The sequence below is a fragment of the Mauremys reevesii genome, linkage group 1 (genome assembly GCF_016161935.1).
Source record: "Mauremys reevesii isolate NIE-2019 linkage group 1, ASM1616193v1, whole genome shotgun sequence".
Lineage (NCBI taxonomy): Eukaryota > Metazoa > Chordata > Testudines > Geoemydidae > Mauremys > Mauremys reevesii.
Genome location: NC_052623.1, coordinates 78,700,102 through 78,719,689, shown reverse-complemented (window position 1 = coordinate 78,719,689; position 19,588 = coordinate 78,700,102). Strand labels below are relative to the sequence as shown.

Genomic DNA, 19,588 nt, shown 5'->3' with positions numbered 1-19,588 from the left:
TGTGTGGAATACATTAAAATATTGAATTGCCAGTTATACATACTGTAAAATGCATAGTGGGCCAAATTTATGAATCCATTGAGTTACACCAGGGACCCTATTTCTTATTTATCCTCACTCTTTAAGTGTATATAGAGATTTTGGCTGACAAGCCTTCAATAAGAGGTTTGTCTTGCTACTGAAATTTGTACCAGTGACCTATAATTTAGAAATGATTCATAGGAAAGTTACAACAAAATATTATGAATCAGGTTATGAAATTGTGTTGTATTGGGCTGAGGGGAGAAAGTGAATGTAAATTACTTTGAACTGTGCTCTATTCAAACTGCTTGAAATGTTGGTTAGTGAGAACATATGCAACTGAGTAATTTTGAAAACATTATGGGAAAATATCTGTTTGGAATATTGGGAAACAGAATTTAGATCCTAAGAACAATGCTCACAACGTGCAAACTGCAGATTTAGAAACACCATCAGTGCTCAGAGCATTTGGTAGTGCCTTTCTTCATGAGGGTAATTTTCTTTTGTTGATAATAGACTCTTCCGGATCTGTGAGTAAATAAGCACTTTAGAGTTCTGTAAAAAAGGCAGAGAGGTTTGAGAGGAATTGTTCTTTTATATCCAGCAAAGCCAGATACTAATTTTTAGCAGCTTTCAAATTCTTGATTCTGCAGATGCTTGAGATAGGGATGTGCTCCAAAGATTTGTATCTGGCTAATAGGTAATTCTTGACTTGTATGGTTTATAAGCATTTTAGTCAGGACTAGAAACTAAGTATAATTGTCCTACTTTTTCATAGCTAACTGATATATTTTCTGGCTATAATTTTCTACATCTCTTCCAGTTGCAATATACAATTTTACTTTTTAAGCAACATGACCTAGTTTTGTAACAATGTGCTTGCAAAGCCTGAATAGTGTGAAGAATAATGCTTAATGTGGGTATTTTGATTCCATTGAAATTTTTTTAAGGGGAGATGTGTTTTATTTTTATGTCTTGTACAGATTAGTTGCCTTTTGCATTGGTCTTTCTTCTTGGGGCTGAGAAAGCTTAATGAGAAACTGGACCAAACAATGCAGTTTGCTACTATCTCTGCTTAAAAGAGTAACTGGATGTGAAAAAATGAATATTTACTTTTACTTTTAACAAACATTTTTAAAGATCCTAGCTTTCTTTGGCTTGCTGTACATGATTGAACTCAAAATGGTGGGGTTTTTTGGTTGGGGAGGAGGAACTTAAAAATGCATTTTAGCAGACCTGGATCAAAAACCTGAAAAACCTGAAATCTGGCTCATTTATCCATATTATGATACCCCCTCATGCCCCAAATATAGTTCTCTTTGTTTTAAATTCCTGGACTCAGTTCTATCAGGTGGGGAAGTATTGCCTCCAAGGGTGTCAGAGGTATATATACTTCTGCAGGTTTCTGGTGTTCAAGCTTGAGACGGTGTTTAATTTCAGAAGGAACCCCTAGAAAATTGAACATGGCCCTTTTCGCTGCTGTGCTGACAACACCTAGCAGAAGGGTTACATTAATAATAATAAATAATAACAAGTAAACTACAGAAAGAAATAAAGAGCATCAAGTGGAGAGATTAATTAACTAGAAAAAATAAAGATCATATGTATAAAGTTGCTTAGAGTTAGATTCACAAAAAATACTTTTTCTGCAGAAAAGGACCTGGGGATTACAGTGGACAAGAAGCTGGATATGAGTCAGCAGTGTGCTCTTGTTGCCAAGAAGGCCAATGGCATATAGGGCTGTATTAGTAGGAGCATTGCCAGCAGATTGAGGGAAGTGATTATTCCCCTCTATTTGTCACTGGTGAGGCCACACCTGGAGCTTTGCATCCAGTTTTGATCCCCCCACTACAGAAGGGATGTGGGCAAATTGGAGAGTGTCCAGCAGAGAGCAATGAAAATTATTAGGGGGCTGGAGCACATGACTTATGAGGAGAGGCTGAGGGAACTGGCGTTATTTAGTCTGCAGAAGAGAAGAGTGGGGGGAGGGATTTAATAGCAGCCTTCAACTACCTGAAAGGGGGTTCCAAAGAGAATGGAGCTAGGCTGTTCTCAGTGGTGGCAGATGACAGAACAAGAAGCAATGGTCTCACGTTGCAGTGGGGGAGGTCTAAGTTGGATATTAGGAAAAGCTATTTCAGTAGGAGGGTCATGAAGCACTGGAATGGGTTACCTATGGAAGTGGTGGAATCTCCATCCTTAGAGGTTTTTAAGGTCTGGCTTGACAAAGCCCTGGCTGGGATGATTTAGTTGGTGTTGGTCCTGCTTTGATCAGGGGATTGAGCTTCTGAGGTCTCTTCCAACCCTAATATTCTATGAGTCTATGACTTACATGTCTAACTACAACTTAAGATGCCTAAATCCTACCATTAAGGCCAACTGGTATTCACAATTCCCTCTCTCACATTTTGTGACTGCTGAACACTGTAGGTGCCTAAACTAGCTATTACTTTAATTTTTGCAGTAAAAGTTCTCTAGGTGCCCCTCTTTCTGCTTCTGCACATGCATACTGCTGTGTCACTCTAGACAACTGGATGCCTATCTCCTGCCTAAGCGCCAGTGTAATTCACAAACAGAGGAAAGGTAGGATACCTAATTTGCCAGCAGGGCTCAATACAGTAAATATGCTCTGCAGTCACCTACTGGATCAGGCCCCCATAGGTGAACCCATACAAAATGACTGCGGGGAGAAGGAGGACCTCTTTATAACTTTTAATCCACTGGTTAGGGTACTCACTTTGGATGTGGGAGGCCCTCTCCCCTTCAGGAGAAGATGCGTGGGCTCCTCAGTCTATCCTACTGAAGCTGTTCCACTTTGGATAAATAGTTTTAAAAGCCATGGGTGTAGAAGGACTAGATGTTTGATCTCCTAGGTGTGGGCTTGAACCACCAGGCTATGGAGTCATTCTCATACTCCCTTTTACTCTCTGGCCCAATGCTTTTTAATTAGTGATCCATAGTGAAGTAGCTTTAACAGGAGAGACTGAGAGCTCTGCAGCTTGGAATATCCTAGAGCTCAGTAGTTAGGGCACTCACCTGAGACATGGCAGATCCCAATTCCAATCCCTTTCCCCCCTCAGAGAGAGGGGAACTGAACAGGGGATTTTCCCACATCACAGGTGCACACCCTAGCCACTGGGCTAAAAGTTACAAAGGAGCAGCAACTCTTCCTCACCTCTGGCTTCCTGCAAAAATGGCATTGGTGCCTAAACCAAGAGAGGGTTTGCAGTGAATAATCTCAAATTGATTAGAATAGATTCTTTGCAAGAATAAGATCACCCTGGATTTAGGCAAGGAATTCTCAGAGAGGAGCAGGATTCACGACATACTCCTTGATTTGGCACCTCCAGTTGGCTAGTTTAGATGGATGGCCACCTACCATGCTGGCTTTTGTGAATCCATTCTGAGGCACCTATCTCTCCCCATTCTTTGTATAGGGAGCCTACACACTTTACTCAGGCTTTATGAATCCCAGTGAGTTTTCTAAGTACCTAAATATAAGGTGCCCCCACACCTAAGTTCCACTGTGAATCTAGCCCCTAATATAAGCATAGGCTATCTAAACATAGGAGCAAAAATGGTGCAAGTCACTGGCAAGATATGTCATGTGTTTCAAAGCAACACAGTAAATAATTGCTTAATTTAACCCAGATGATTTTATAAAACCAAAACAAATCGATCCTCTAAGTTTATTCCTCAACTGCTATTTACTTAATAAAGAAAGCAGCATTCTGCATGAAGTCTAGATTGATTTACAAACAAAAGAAGAATACAGTTTATGTGTGGTCAAGAAACAGTAGAAGAACAAAACATTGATGGAATAGTTAATTACAGAGTAGTGTGATAAAAAAGGGAAGTTTCTGGAATTTGTTAAAAACAAAGAGTATGTTCTTCATTACAAAATATAAAGGAATTGGACAAGAAGAAGCTCTCAAATCTTCATGGAGAATATAAGAAATACAAAATTCATATCTTATAGTACATGTCTAACTTCCACAGTGTAAATATTAGAAGTGACCATAAGAATTTAAAAGTCACAAACTAGTTGGAACATTAAAATAGAATAGCAGAAACTTATGAGAGGAAATAATTAGCATGGATCTTGAAGAGAAAAACATGATTATGAGTTAGAGAGCCATAAACAAATCAAATGTGTGAATTAAACAAGAGCCAATATTAAGGAAGAAATAATAGAATATACAAAACTGCTAAAAAGTGCATAAGATGAGGAAGCCAGGGGGAAAAAATGTCCTCTCTGAAGGAGCAAACAATCAGAAACTACAATGCATGGAAACTTATCAAAGTACAGTGTAAGATTTGCTCACCCTATATTGACTGATAGAGTATGGCCCTTATTTGTTTCTATGAGTGTTCATTTGTGTCAGCTATGTTTACCCACTTTTCGATGTCCCTCCTGACCTCTGTTCTTAAGACAAGCAGAGAAATGAAGAAAGGTTTTGATATCATAAATAGCATAGAATCCTGGTTTGTAAGGTTTTGAGAGGCAGGAGTTTGCCTTTGTATGCGGTTGTACAGAGCCAAGCACAATGGAACTTCAATCCTGATCAGGTTCTCTGTGGGCTACTGAAGTATAAATATTTAATAATAACAAATAGAATCTTAGATATTAGAGATGGAAAATGCATTGGGCTATTATAGGAGTACTGGGATGAAAAAAGAGTGGGGAAATTTAGGCTGAATATCCTGTAAATCTGTGAATAGTTACATGCTGCAGGTGAGCAACAGACATTTTCGATATTCTCTTTTTTTCTAAAGAGAACACAGATTTTAGATGGCTGCTGGCATCCTGTAATATTAAAGGTAGAAACACATAAGGAATTTTATGCTTCCATACAAAACAACACAGAATACAATATATATATGACTGTGTATCCCTCCAAATCATTTTGAATTAATTTTTCATGAACGATTTTGTGATTAAACAGAATAAAACTCACATACAATACATCTGCTGCACATAGTTTCTAAAATAGAAAGAAGAAAGATTAAAGGCACTAAAATTGTGGTACAGGACAAAGATGTTAATTAAGTAATTGACAGGGCAAAGAAAAATGAGAGAAAAAGAGCTACTCAGCAGTGTATCTGAAAATATGTTCCATATCCCCTCTAAAGTATTCCACAAAGTATTATTTTGTAGATCAAAAGAATAAATTAATTTTAAAAGTCAATAGACATTATGTATTGTTGAAAAGCTGAAAAGCAAATGTAGGAAAGCCAACATTTTTATAAAGTCAACATGACAGTAAGTACCTGCTGCATCAAAGAAGGAAGAGTTAATATTCTATTGAGAGGCAATGGCAAGGCAAGTACCAGAACAATGTCTGTGCTTGCAAATGTGAGTTTGTTTGTTTCTTTGTTTTTTTTTTTAAAGATGAACATCCACTCTGGTTTGCAAAATAAATGGTGTTTGCAAAAACACCACTTCTATTGACTTTATGGACTGTCAATTTTATGGGATTTAGCCATATGTCTGGATCTTCTAGGAAACAGTTCTCATGAGAAATGTAGTTCTCTTCATATTTGGGTAAAGGGGGAAAGGATACAGGATCAACAGAAACACAGTGTAGTTGAGAAATCTTAAAAGTGTTTACATGATCAGCTAGCTGTCTTTAAATTTTCAAAATGGAATCAATCATCAGAGTGACTTCCAAGAGATAATAACCAATCACAAAATGGAAGTATTATACTTAGTTACCATTAAGGGGTCTGTTCTACGGTTTGCAGCCACAAAAATGCTAAGGCTAGGAAAATGTAGATATGCAGACCCTGAGCATCAATGACAGAGAAATTTTGCATATGGATTGTTAAGGCAAGCATAATGCCTCCAATGGTGCTGATGAGGAATTTGCACAGTAAGGGTTCTTATGTTTTCTCATTACACGTGATTTGGGTGCTTCCCACAAGGATTGGCTTCTGAAAACTAAAGCAGTGCATTGGTGAGGCCTCACCCTCACACCATCCGGCTTTATCTTTAGGGTGTAGCACATTCCTGGCTTGTGTTTGCTATTGCAAGCACTAGCATTCTAGCTGGCTCCTGCACTGGTCTGCAAGTGGGGGAAATTGACACCTTGGGCCTGCTCCATCTCTGTTGTGCACCCATACAGGGGCAGTCAAAATCTAGGCCTACACTTCCAAAATGGAGGGGAGAGATCAATCAGAAGTATAGAATTACACAGGAAAACAATGGCTCACTAAAATACTTTAGCCCCTACCTAGCAGTGGAGTTGGAGACATCTGAAAGTAGCTAAATTAACCTAAAGGATTAAGATTAACTCAGAGCTTAATTGATGGTAGTGGATAAACATTTTATTATTGTATCCAAATGCATCAGAATGACGAGGTAGCTTTCTGGCCCTTGCTGCCCACCTACTTCTATCATTTGAGTGTTTCTGAATCCTCATCTCATTCATTTTCCCCACCCCCTTCTCAGTTCCACTTTCCATCTCCCCATCCATCAGCAAGGCCCTTCTCTGCTCTCCAGAATAATTGAGTTGTTTGTATTATCTCTCAAAACTGAACTGAGAGGGAGGGGTTGGGATTCTCCGAATGTGCAAACAGAAGTGGAAACAGAAATATGATGGCTATTGTGGGGACAAGAGCCTTGTCATTATGTATGGGCAAGAAGATGGGTGGGAGGTGTTTTTATGTTTGTGGGGATGGGTTTAAGTCCAGGGATTTAGCTATTTTTCAGGCGCTAGCTCCCTTTTAATTTTATTTTATTTTTTAAGTTTTAGAATCTGACTATCGTTCAAGAGAATGAGAAGCTGAAACTGCATCTTTGTTGCTGGTAAACAGCTTGAACAGCTTGAACTATTGAGAAATAACTGTACAGTGATTATGCAAATCAGATAACCACAACCAACCAGTGTGCAGAGAATTGCCTAGCTAAGGGAAAAATATATGGTTATGCATCAATCGCTGTACATCTTCTCTTTGTTCTGATTGGCTAGAGAAATTCCATTTCTGTATAATATGCTATAACTGGCACACACACAGATGATTTTCAAAATGTGTGCAAAGTTAATTTGATTACCTGCAGAATTTGGTTGGGTGTGCGAGAGGTCAGTTTAGCCACCGACTTTGGCCTTTTTAGTGAATTGGTTACAATAATACTTGTTTCAATCACTAACTTCTGTTTAATGCTACAGTTCAAAGTCAGTATTACCTTCTAAATGAGGCAGAAGTTAATCATTAATAACATACAATGAGTTTGGCAAATTCACCCAATTTTGATGTACACAAATTGGTCGTCCCAGAGTGTGAGTTTTACAGATTTGTTCAGTATTTAAAGTTGTTTGAATGCCTAATGTGAACAAATGTCAGCTTGTGAATTTCTTGTTAACTCTTTGATGTGAGGTTTTCTGTTAACACGGGACTGTCTCTGTTCATTGCCTGGTTGACTTCCTTAATATTTATCAATTATTTTCATTCTGAAGAAAGTAAAATTATTTTTGGTAGCATTTTCAAAAGCACCAGTGTGATTTGGGAACCTACCTCCCATTTTCAAAAGTGAGGCACTTAGAGGCAGATTTCCAAGGCATTACACCACCTAGTTCCTACGTGCCTAGTGGAATTCTCAGTCCTGACTTATGTGCCCAGGTTCCTCATATGATGCATGGGGAGGTGTAGGTGCCTAAGGAATAGATTCTCAGAAACCAGTAATCTGAACAAGGAGTTGCCTAAATTAACCAATTGGAAATTCAGCTTAAAGAAATCAGGCTTAGGCCCAGATCCTCAAAGGTATTTAGGTGCCTAATTCCCATTGATCTGGGCCTTAGGCTCCTGACTGATGGGTTAGAACAGGGGTCAGCAACCTTTCAGAAGTGGTGTGCCGAGTCTTCATTCATTCAGTCTAATTTAAGGTTTCACGTGCCAATAATACATTTTAAAGTTCTTAGAAGGTCTCTTTCTATAAGTCTATAATATATAACTAAACTATTGTCGTATGTAAAGTAAATAAGGTTTTTACAATGTTTAAGAAGCTTCATTTAAAATTAAATAAAATGCAGAGCCCCCTGGACCAGTGGCCAGGACCCAGGCAGTGTGAGTGCCACTGAAAATCAGCTTGCGTGCCGCCTTCGGCACCCGTGCCATAGATTGCCTACCCTTGGGTTAGAAGAAGCTGCATCCCTCCACTTAGGATCCACAGATGTATGCCCTTCTCTTGGAGTTATGTGCCTAAGTTAGGACATGCCTTTCTCATGAAAAATCAGGGAGAAAGACCCCAACCCCGATCAGTCAATAGCACAGTGTGAGTAGAAGGAGAGAGAGCAAGAGCCTGTCCCCATAGTACAGCAATAGCACATTGGCTGGAGCACTAATGTGGGAGACCCACATTCAAATCCCTACTCTGCCAGATTTAAAGCGGAGGCTTGAACCCCTGTGCCAGAGAGCGATTACTAGGCTGTTCTGGAGTGAGTCTCTCAAGCTTTTTATCTTAGATCTTTTCTGCATTGTATACATAATTATTTATTGGAACAGGGACTTAAACCTGATTCTGCCACATTCCAGGTGAGTGCCCTAACCACTTTAAAGACTGATTCTACCTGACTTAATATATATGTGATTCAGCTTGAGAGCTTCTGAACATTTTTTCCTTAGGTTCCCAAGTCTCCCCATGCATTATATGGTGAACCTGGGCACCTAATGCGGGGCTGAAAATTCCTGAAGTGCTGGGGTGGCTTTAGGCATTAGGTATTGCAACTCTGAGCAGTGTGGAGCCTAAGTATTTTTGTGGGCTGGCTCTACTTCCTAAAGACTAGATTTTTAAAAGGCATTTGTCCCCTAAAGAGCCAGATAGGTGCATAAATGTCTTGAAAATACCACTGGGTCCCTAATTCCTATTGAAATCAAATAACTTTAAAACATCTAGTGAAAATGACATTTAAGTCAAGCCATTCAGGCGGTTTTTAAAATGTTATCCTTTGTGATTCTGTAAATCTTGGACATGGGCCATAATTTGCACTCTGTGAACACTCACACAAGCAAATGTTTACATGAATATGGAAAAAGTGAATAAAAAGGGCCATGAATACACTTGAAGCAAAATTCTCTTTAGACCTCACCAACGTGCTCACCAATTATTTTGCTTACTGTTTGTGAGAGATTGCAAATAAGTGGGTTTTTACTTTGCTGGCTGAACTGAAAAAAAAATGGCAGATTTACTCAAAATGTTTTGTTTGTTTGTTTGTTTGTTTGTTTTTGGTTTAAAAATCTCAGTTAAATTTTAGTTAAAAATGTAAAAAAAAAAGTCAAAATTGAAATGAAGCATTCTGAAATTAATGAAATGTTTGAATGACCTGATCTAATTTTTTTTTACATTAAAATTTTTGAGATTTTGATTTTTTGAACTAATTTCAGGAATTTTCCCTGGAACTTCAAAACATTCTTGTGGGATGGGAAAACCATTTTCTGCCCAATTTTAGTGTTAAGAACATGTCACCAGCATTATTTTCTCTTCTATTAAACCTATCATTATATTTCATAGTAAAAGATGTTCAATTATCTCAAATCCATTAACACATACAGTAGTAGAAATGATGACGAATCAGTTTGCCAGCCATGAACTGTCACCTGGAAATCACATATCACATATGATAAAGAACACTGGACTTATTGAGGGAAAAATAATTTCAGTCTTTCAACCATACGTCATAAAGTTTATTAAATTTATGAACTGCTCCTGTGGGATTCTACCATAGATCTGAATAGCCTGAAAAATAACTATGATTTGTCTCATTATTCTTTGTCTTGTCAATTACTTAGGGTGAGACCACAACTAGCTTTTATGTGGCCTTCTGTGGATGGAATGCACTTGAATGTGTCTGTGGTGGGGGACTAAAGCATGCAATGTCAGCCTAAATACTAATGTGATTTATTTTTGTTAACACAATAATTTCCCTTATCTATATTCTGACCCTTTCACTTGCTTTGACATGCCCAGGACTTTTGTAAGCCACAAACACTGATAACTAACATCAAAGGGAGTAGTGCTCAAAGAACGAGGATAGACTATGGCTCCATGCTAGAAAAAGAGCCTTAGACACACCACATTTAAATGAATCCTCTTCAAAGTAACTTCAAGAAGCTCTACTGTATAGAATAAAACTTATATTTTATTCTAGGAGTATTAGGATGAAGATTGACATTTTGGGCACATGGCCTGTCTCCAATAAAGAGAAGTGGCCAAGATACTGTTTTCCCTACTAATTCTTTGAGATCAAGTAAGTTTTAACATATACAGTGTTAACTCTTGACATTGTTTTGATCAAAAGTGGGTTAAAACAATGGGCAAATTCTACTCACACTTACTTACTCTGCTCTGAATTTAGGGTTTGATTCTTCTCTCACAGCAGAAAAAATGGGACTTTTGCCTGTGACTTCAATAGGAGCAGAGCCTTATAGTATGAACTCCGAAGAGATAAAGCTAGGATTCTATCTTAATTTGTTTTGTATATTGCTGCTCACATCTATGGTGCCTAGTAAGTAACTAGTAATAACTAAGTTAGTAAATAATTAAGGGTAGTCGAGGGTGTTTTCAGTGGGGTAACATCAGTCTAATCATTGTACAAATGACTGGTATTTTTAATAGAGAATTGCCTTTTAGTATAATTTTCTCATACCAGAGCTTCTTTTTATTTTGTGTATTTATTTATTTGATTTTGTTATTTGATTATGGTAAACTATTTAATATTAAGAATTATGTAGTATTTTCTGACATTTGAGTGGTAACCTTGTATCTCCCTCCTTCCACAAATTTCTTCCTTCTCTTTAAAGGCTTATGACAACTTCAACCACAAATAATTTAAAACAAGACAGAAAGAGAACACTTGATTGAGCTTTTAAGTATTATACATTCATGAGACATCTAAATGTACAGACATTTCTAGCATAGCTTGCAAATTAGTATAAAACCTATTCTGGGGCTGCCTAGATATTAACCAAAATCCTGTGTTAGCTTCCTGCTTCTTTCTCTTCCAGCTTTGCTCCTCACACTAACATATATTGATTATAACAAAATTCTCTTTGTGTCTCCAGTGCTTGAACACTACTTTATAGATTTTTTTTTTCATTTTTCCTTCCTAGAATGTGATACCTTTTCTTGCTGAGTTGCAGAATATAACAGCACGATGCACAGCATATCATAGCAAAATACAAAATATGCATATTTGGCTGTTTTTGCTTTCTATATGAGTTTTTTACATGGCTCTGGGAGGACACATTATCAGTGCTCACGAGGTAGCAATCACAGCTGCGTTTCAGTGGAGTAAGAACCTAAATTAACATATTCTGAACTGCTGCAAATCAGCAGTAAGTCCATTTTATTTCAGTTGATTATGAACTGGAAAGGGTTTTAAACTTGCCTTCGAATCCACTGCATAAATTGCTCCAAAATGGCTAGCTGGAATGTCATGGGAATGGAGTAACCACTCTACTATATCAAGAGGCTTATGGTAAGTTTTCTTGTTTTACTGGCCAGCCTAACAAATTGGCCATTAGTGCCTCATGCTGGAGCAGACTGTGGCAGATCTCCTATAGTACTTAAAAATTCACTGATGTAATTGTGGTAAATGGAAAAAAACTTCATATTTACAGACCGGGGTAAAAGTTTCAGAAGCTGCTAAGCATTACATCTACAAAAGGGACTCAGTGTTGCAGTGTCTCACTTTGAGGTGGCCTGAGGTTAGTGGAATGAACAGTGAGCTAGGCACCCAGGCTCCCTCTAGTGTCGATGGGGAGACAGGGCACCTGAGACTGGGAGTTACAAAAACCTGAATACTAAGCAGGTTGCTGAGTAAGCTATCCAATGGAAATGCTGAGGAACCTAAGAATCGAACCTCAAAGGCAGTCTAACAGGAGGCAGCTCCCTCCCCTCCTCCTAAGCCCTTTCTCAGAGGGAAAAAAAATCTGAGGAGGAATCATCCCCACCCCCATTTTACTTAATAGTCCAGCAGTTAGAGCACTTACCCAGAAAGTAGGACACCTAGGTTTAAATCCCCCACTCTGCCTGATGTTTGGCAGGGCCTTGAACCCAAGTATCTGCCCTAACAACTGGGCTATAGGGTATTTTAGGGTGTATTTTTCTCCATCTCTTGTTGAAGCTGATCCACTGCCAGATGCTTCAGAGGGAATGAACAGAACAGGGTAATTATTGAGTGATCCATCCCCTGTCATCCAGTCCCAGCTTCTGGCAGTCAGAGGTTTAGAGACACCTCAGTTCATGGAGTTGCATCCCTCACCATCTTGACTAATAGCCATTGATGGACCTATCCTATGAACTTATCTAGTTCTTTTTTGAACCCAGGTATACTTTTGGCCTTTACAACATGCTCTGAAAACGAGTTCCACAGGTTGACTGTGTATTGTGTGAAGAAGTATTTCCGTATGTTTGTTTTAAACCTGCTGCCTATTAATTTCTTTGGGTGATCCCTGATTCTTGAGATATGTGAAAAGATAAAAAAAAGTTTATTATTCACTTCCTCCACACAATTCATGATTTTATAGACCTCTATAATATCCCCTTCGAGTCATCTCTTTTGTAAGATGAACAGTCCCGATCTTTTTAACCTCTCCTCACACTGAAGCTGTTTTATCATGTTTTGTCCTTTTCTGTAGTTTTTCCAATTCTAATAGATATTTTTTTAGATGGAGACCAGGACTGTATGCAGTATTCAAGATGTGGACATATCATGGATTTATATAGTAGCATTGTGATATTTTCTGTTTCTTTGTTAGCTTTTTTGACTGCCACTGCACACTGACCAGATGTTTTCAGAGAACTTTCCATGATGACTCCAAAATCTTTCTCAAGTGGTAAAAGCTACTTTAGACTCATCATTTTGTATATATAATTGGGATTATGTTTTCCAAGTTTATTTCTTTGCATATATCAACACTGAATTTCATCTGCCATTTTATGGCCCAGTCACCCAGTTTGGTGAGATCCCCTTGTAATTCTTTACAGTCAGCTTTGGACTTAACTATTTTGAGTAATTTTGTATCATCTCCAAACTTTGCCACCTCACTGTTTATCTCTTTTTCCAGATAATGTATGAACATGTTGAACAGCTATTTCCCTCTCTCCACTGTGAAAATTAACCATTTATTTCTATCATTTGTTTTCTATCTTTTAACCAGTTGCTGATCCATGAAAGAACTTTCCTTCTTATCTCATTACTACTTAGTTTGCTTAAGAGCCCTTGGTGAGGGACCTTGTCAAAGGCTTTCTGCATGTCCAAGTACACTCTGTCCACTGGATCACCCTTGTTCACATGTTTCTTGACACCCTCAAAGAATTCTTATAGATTGGTGAGACATGATTTCCCTTTACAAAAGCCATGTTGACTTCCAGCATATCATGTTCATTTATGTGTCGGAAAAATTTGTTCTTTACTATAGTTTCAACTAATTTCCTTGGTATTGAACTTCAGTTTACTCACCTGTAATTGCCAGGATAGTGTCTGGAGCCTTTTATTAAACATCAGCCTTACATTAGTTACCCTCCCATCATTTGGTACAGAACAGTATTTTCCCCAGGAATTGAAATTAGAGGGGTGTTCTAATTTACTGGGGGGGAGGGGGAAGGTGAGGGCCAATGAGGGGTGACACTGTGAGGATGAAGGTGGGCTATATGGCACCACAGTAGAAACTGAAAAATCTGTCACAACCATTTTATTGGCTTTAACTCATGTTTTAAAATCATCACACAAATTAAAATTGGCTACCCAAGGCTACTATGAAGCACTATATCTACATCCTTCTTGTTTTCTTGCTGTAATTGTTCATAACTGTGTTAATGTACTTCTCAAATGCAGTACATTCATCTTTGGTGGCATCTCATGTGTCTAGTACTTCCAGTCCTTCATGATATGCTCACAATCAGGCATAAGGTGACTTCTTTCAGAACACAAAATTATATTTGATGAGGAAAAAGAACACTCAACTGTAGCTGTTGTGCCTGGGAGTAGCAAGAAATATGTTCCTACTTCTTTCATCCCAGGAAACAGAACAAAATTTGGGTCAAACCACTAATGATGATAAAGAAAAAGTTGAATTCAAATCTTTGTTTGTTCATTGTATGACATTCCACTCTTTGTTCAAGTTCCCTAGTCTGTCCAGATCACATGACAACCCCATAGCTGGCAGTGCCTCAGTCCACTCAATGGTCAGTGTTTTATAAGACAGGCATTGGTAAACCTAGAAGTTGAGTAGATTCCAGAAGTCACTCTTGCAGATTTGTAAGAATCAAGTCTGTGTATTTTTTCAGCTGGCTTAACAAATATTTCTTGTCTTCTTCAGTTAAGGATTCAGTGTAATGCCTTCATTAGTCAACTTCTGGACTGAAGTCTTTGCTTCTTCCAGTATGTTTTGAAAGGATCTCTCTCTAATTGATTCAAGAGTAGCTTCAATTGCTGGACAAAGATCTACTACTGTTGTAGGAGATGTCTGCTTGTTTAATGACCCAAGTGGTTTCATCAGTAGACTTACAAGAGAGAGAATGGTAATAGTCATCTGTGAACTTAGTAGCAAAAGCAGTCCACCAGTCTCATTACTTAGAGCCTTCCCATCTCTATAGATAGTTTCCAAAGCCAGTAATAACAGTTGCAGTAATTTTAAGATAACAGCCAAGGATCGCTCATGAGAAAGCCAGTGGGTTTTCTCAGGTTGGACTAATTTGAACTTCAGTCCTAGTGTATCTTCTATTTTTCCCAAGACATTCAGTCCTTTTGGACTCTTGCTGAAAAAAGAAAAAAAAAGAGAGAGAGAGAGTATAATGAAGACATTACATGTATGGCTTTTTAAAAGTCTTTTGAAGTTTCTGCAGCTCGTACTAGTGCTAGTTGGAATAGATGGTCTCTGCAGTGTGTGCAGGAGAGATTAGGGTTACATTTTTCTCTGAGCAAACTTGTACTCCACTATGTCTTCCAGAGAAGTTTGCAGCTCCATCAAATGCACAAGCAGCCAGCTGTTTGGGGTTCAATTTACAAGCACAGCTTCTAAGCTGTGGGTTGCCACAGATGCAGCCAATGTGTCTTCTATAACTTGAACATCTAGAAATGCATCTACTGGCCTACCACTTACTTGAAGATAACCACAATGACCTAATACTTGATGCCCATTTGCCTCAGTGCATTCATCAGCCATATATGCACATTCATCAGCCATATATGCACATTTTTTAATATGGTGAGAGAGTTCTTCACTTTTTCAACTGCTGAATCATTCACTGTTGAACCACATGCTTCTAACCAGTCAGTTGACCTTCTTGCAGAAATGATAGTAAGCAATTTCCAGTCTTGTTCAGAACCAGAGTCCAGCTTCGGGAGTAACAAGTAACAATGGATTTAACATTGGCCTCTAGTTTGTAGTGTGTGATATCTCTTGTTTAAATAGAAAGTATGATGTGACAGCCATGTTTGTGCATGTAAACTGTGTTTGTGTCTCCATCATTCTCAAAAGTCTCATTAAGTACTTCTAAAATGGGCTTCTACAGTGACTGGCTTATAATGCTTTCTGCATGTTGATGCAGTTCATGGGTTTGGTGTTTTGCAGCCTTTTCATGTAGGTTGTCAGCATTGGCTTTGCTGATAGGTCTGGCAAACCAAGCTCTATGGTACATAAATCCATGGTACTTTTACTATACACTCCCACATCTGGCATACTATGTGCAGTTCTAGTCACCCCATCGCAAAAAAGATATATTGGCATTGGAAAAGGTACAGAGAAGAGCAACAGAAATGTTTAGGGGTATGGAACAGATTCCATATAAAGAGAGATTAAAAAGACTGGGACTTTTCAGCTTGGAAAAGAGACAACTAAGAGGGGATAGGATAGAGGACTACAAAATCTTAACTGGTGTGGAGAAAGTGTATAAGGAAGTGTTATTTATTCCTTCACATAACACAAGAACTAGGGGTCACCTAATGAAATTAATAGGAAGCAGGTTTAAAACAAACAGAAGTACTTCTTCACACAACTTTTTGACAGGGGATGTTGTGAAGGCCAAAAGTATAACGGGGTCAAAACAGAACTAGCTAAGCTAATGGAAGATTTAATGGCTATTAGCTAGGATGGGCAGGGATGCAACCCCTCTGTTCGCCAGAAGCTGGGAGTGGGTGACAGAAGATGGATCACTCAATGATTGCCTCTTCTGTTCATTCCCTTTGAAGCACCTGGCATTAGCCACAGTTGGAAGACAGGATACTGGGCTAGGCAGACTATTGGTTTGACCCAGTATGGCCATTTTTATGTAAAAATTAAGTTTAGTATAATAATAAAAATGTTTAGTACAGAAACTCACCAGGACAGAGACACTGTGAGATAACCTTAGAAACTAATGCATTTTAAAAATCTTGGCCTACTAGGAAATGTATATTTATATAAGTTTACCAGACACATTCTGGAGCGAAGTCCACATTTTTCTGGTGCTGTATTCTGGAGCAAAGTCACTAAAATATAGTCCAACAAACAATGTTTCCTTTAACGTGCCCCTCCCTCCTCCCTCCACCGCAACCCACTCATAGTGTTGTCCTTGGTCAGTGGAGACCCAGAGTTCAGAGCTGCTTTCTCATTAGTTCACCTCCCACTTGATGGGGAGGGGAAAAGCACTTTGCTCATTCCTTCAGCCACTCGTCACTCACTTTGGCCACTCACTCTGGGCACTGTTGTTCGTCATGCCACTGTTTAATCCACCCTCAACATTGTCATAAAAAAACAATAGCTGTGTGAAAAAGCTAATCTTTGTTCATACTTTTCAAAACTATTATTCTTTCTCAGGTACAAGTATTTTATCATATTCTGTATATGCTTTTAAAGTGTGTATTAATGTTTCAATTTCAATTCAAATTTCCAAACAATTACTAAATTGGCCACACTTCATATAACTCGTTGACAACTGGGTGAGGGGGTGGGAGGCAGTGTTGGGGAAATCCAGGGGAAGTGTACCGCCTCCTGGCGAGATGTACGGCAATCCCTGATACAGAGGCTGATTTAAGTGATATGTCACAGTTAGAAGTTCTGCAATTTCATATTTGAATTCCTGTAGATTTAGTGAGTGAACACCATCTGGTCCTGGTGATGTATTAGTTTATCATTTTGTTCCCAAACCTCCTCTATTTACACCTCAATCTGGGACAGTTCCTCAGATTTATCACCTAAAAAGAATAGCTCGAGTGTGGTAATCTCTGTCACATCCTCTGTAGTGAAGACTGATGCAAAGAATTCATTGAGCTCCTCCACAATGACCTTATCTTCCTTGAGTGTTCCTAGCACATCAATCATCCGGTAGTCCCACTGATTGTTTGGCAGACTTCCTACTTCTGATGTATTTTAAAAAGTTGTTGCTTTTCAAATGCTTTGTTGGTCAGCCTAAATATACTTGATTTACCAGAGTTTATGCTCCTTTCTATTTCTCACTAGGATTTGGTTTCCAGTGTTTAAAGGATGTCTTTTTTTACCGGCCATTTTTACTCTCCTGTTTTGCCATGGTGGCATTGTTTTCATGTTTTACTGGTTTTTTTAAGTATAATTACTTTAATTTGTGGAATACATTTTGTTTGACCCTCTATTATGGTATTTTTAAAATGTTTCCATGCAGCTTGCAAGCATTTCACTCTTGTTCCTTTTAATTTCCATCTAACTAGCTTCCTCACTTTTTTACAGTTTCCCCTTTCTGAAGTTAAATGCTACTGTGAGAGGTTTCTTTAGTAGTTTTTTCCCCTACAAGGATGCAAAATTTATTTACATTATGTTGCTATTATGGAGCAGTTCAGCTGTATTCACCTCATAGACTGGACCCTGCATGCCACTTAGGACTAGATCTGGAATTGCTTCTTCTCCCCTTGTGGGTTTCAAGACTAGCTGCTCCAAGTAGCAGTCATGACTGGTGTCTAGAAAGAGTACACAAACGAACGAAACTAAACCTAAGTGACACAGTGGTAGAGTGAAGTCAGGCAGGTTTTGATTTGAATGCCAGACCGCATCATGCTACTCAGCAAAGGGGATAGCAACGGTGTGACAGTTGCAGTTTAGAGTGTGGGAGTTCCCTAAAGAACAGCTTGGAGGACCTTGAACTTGTCAAAGTCACCCATCAGGGCCTGGAGTATTCAGCTGAAGTGAAGCTAGGGTTGAACAGATGATGGATGGATATCAGCATTACCAGTTGGTGCAAACCCTTTGCTGTATTTTCAAGTAATGAAGGATCTGTGGCCAGCCCTGTTCCATGTAGTTGTTCAACATCAAACCTGTCACCACTCAAGTGTTTACTCTGAGCAGCTTTTTAGCGTGGTAAGAGCAGTATCCATCAACAGCATTCCTGACTGCTTACAGCCAGGATATGCTGGCTTTCATTACACCACCTTTTTCTATGCAACCATTGAATGCCAGATAATTTCATTAGTTGCAGCAGGGACAAATAAAATGTTGAATAGAGGCTGTGGAGGAAGGCATGGAGGGCCTCTTCAAGCATTAATGTGTTCCAGGAAGAGATTATTTTATTTTCAGAAATACACATGCTGCCTTTTGATTGAAAAACATTGCACTGGGTAATCTTTAGGATGGGACAGAAAGAAAATAAAAGAGACAGAGGGAAAGAGGTCTAATCTCAGTACCTCTTCTCTACATGCAGTGGGTTCACTGAAAGTTTTTGGTAGTTTGAGAAAGATCCGTTCTATTGGTATTCTATATTTTCAGTAGAGTCAACAGCTCTCCAGCTGATAGAATCTTTCCAAATGGAACAAAATTTTTGAGTGGGACCACTCCATATGTGTGTTGCCTTCATTAAATACAGCCATTGTATATTTCAGACATGTTTGTAGGAGTAATGGATGCATCCTGCTTCTGTCCTGTGAATGCTTGTTTCTGGTCACATGGCATTGATGCACATAGAGAATTAAGCACACAGTGATTATGAAAATCAGTCACCCATAACGAGATAGAGTTCACAGAATCACATAAATGAGAATGCACTGTAGTTACGGGTCACTAACCATCCAACATCCTTACACTCTGACAGCCTGAGACAATTTAATCTCTACATATTTCCATTTAGTAAAAACTAACTATTTTTCATGTGTTGTGTTTGCAAAAAGTTACAGTTTCGAAAACATGGCAGGGTCTAGGGAGATCAATTGCTCAAAGATGTTTAACCCATAGTTTACTTAATTCCACAGGATTTGATAGAAGATTTTTTCACCAAATGCATTATTCTATCTACAGGTAAGTACATACTCTGTTTCTACAGTAAGTATTTTTAAAGAGATATGAAGAATTGCAAATACTTGTGTACTAATTACAAGGGAATATATATTAGAGGCCCCTGTAAATTCCCTGTTCATGTAGCAAGCTATGAACACATTTTGCAGCAGTTCTGCATTGTAATATAATGTCTTCCTGCAGTATCAGCAAACACAGCAGCAACTCACACAGCAAACAACAGAATTATAGCTTCAACTGCTTAACAATTCTCATCTTAACTTCCTTGCTTTTATCATTATTTTAATTTCAAATGGGCTGATTAGGATAAAGTAGTAAGGTCTAAGCAGATGGC

The 19,588-nt window shown here is 38.5% G+C and overlaps 1 long non-coding RNA gene across 1 annotated transcript; it reads left to right on the top strand.

Annotated features, from left to right (window-relative positions):
* The first annotated feature begins 485 nt into the window (after positions 1-485).
* Positions 486-19,211, top strand: LOC120407371. Its single transcript, XR_005599924.1, has 3 exons — positions 486-513; positions 10,167-10,265; positions 19,195-19,211. It is a non-coding gene; the product is annotated as an uncharacterized LOC120407371 (long non-coding RNA).
* Positions 19,212-19,588: the final 377 nt, after the last annotated feature.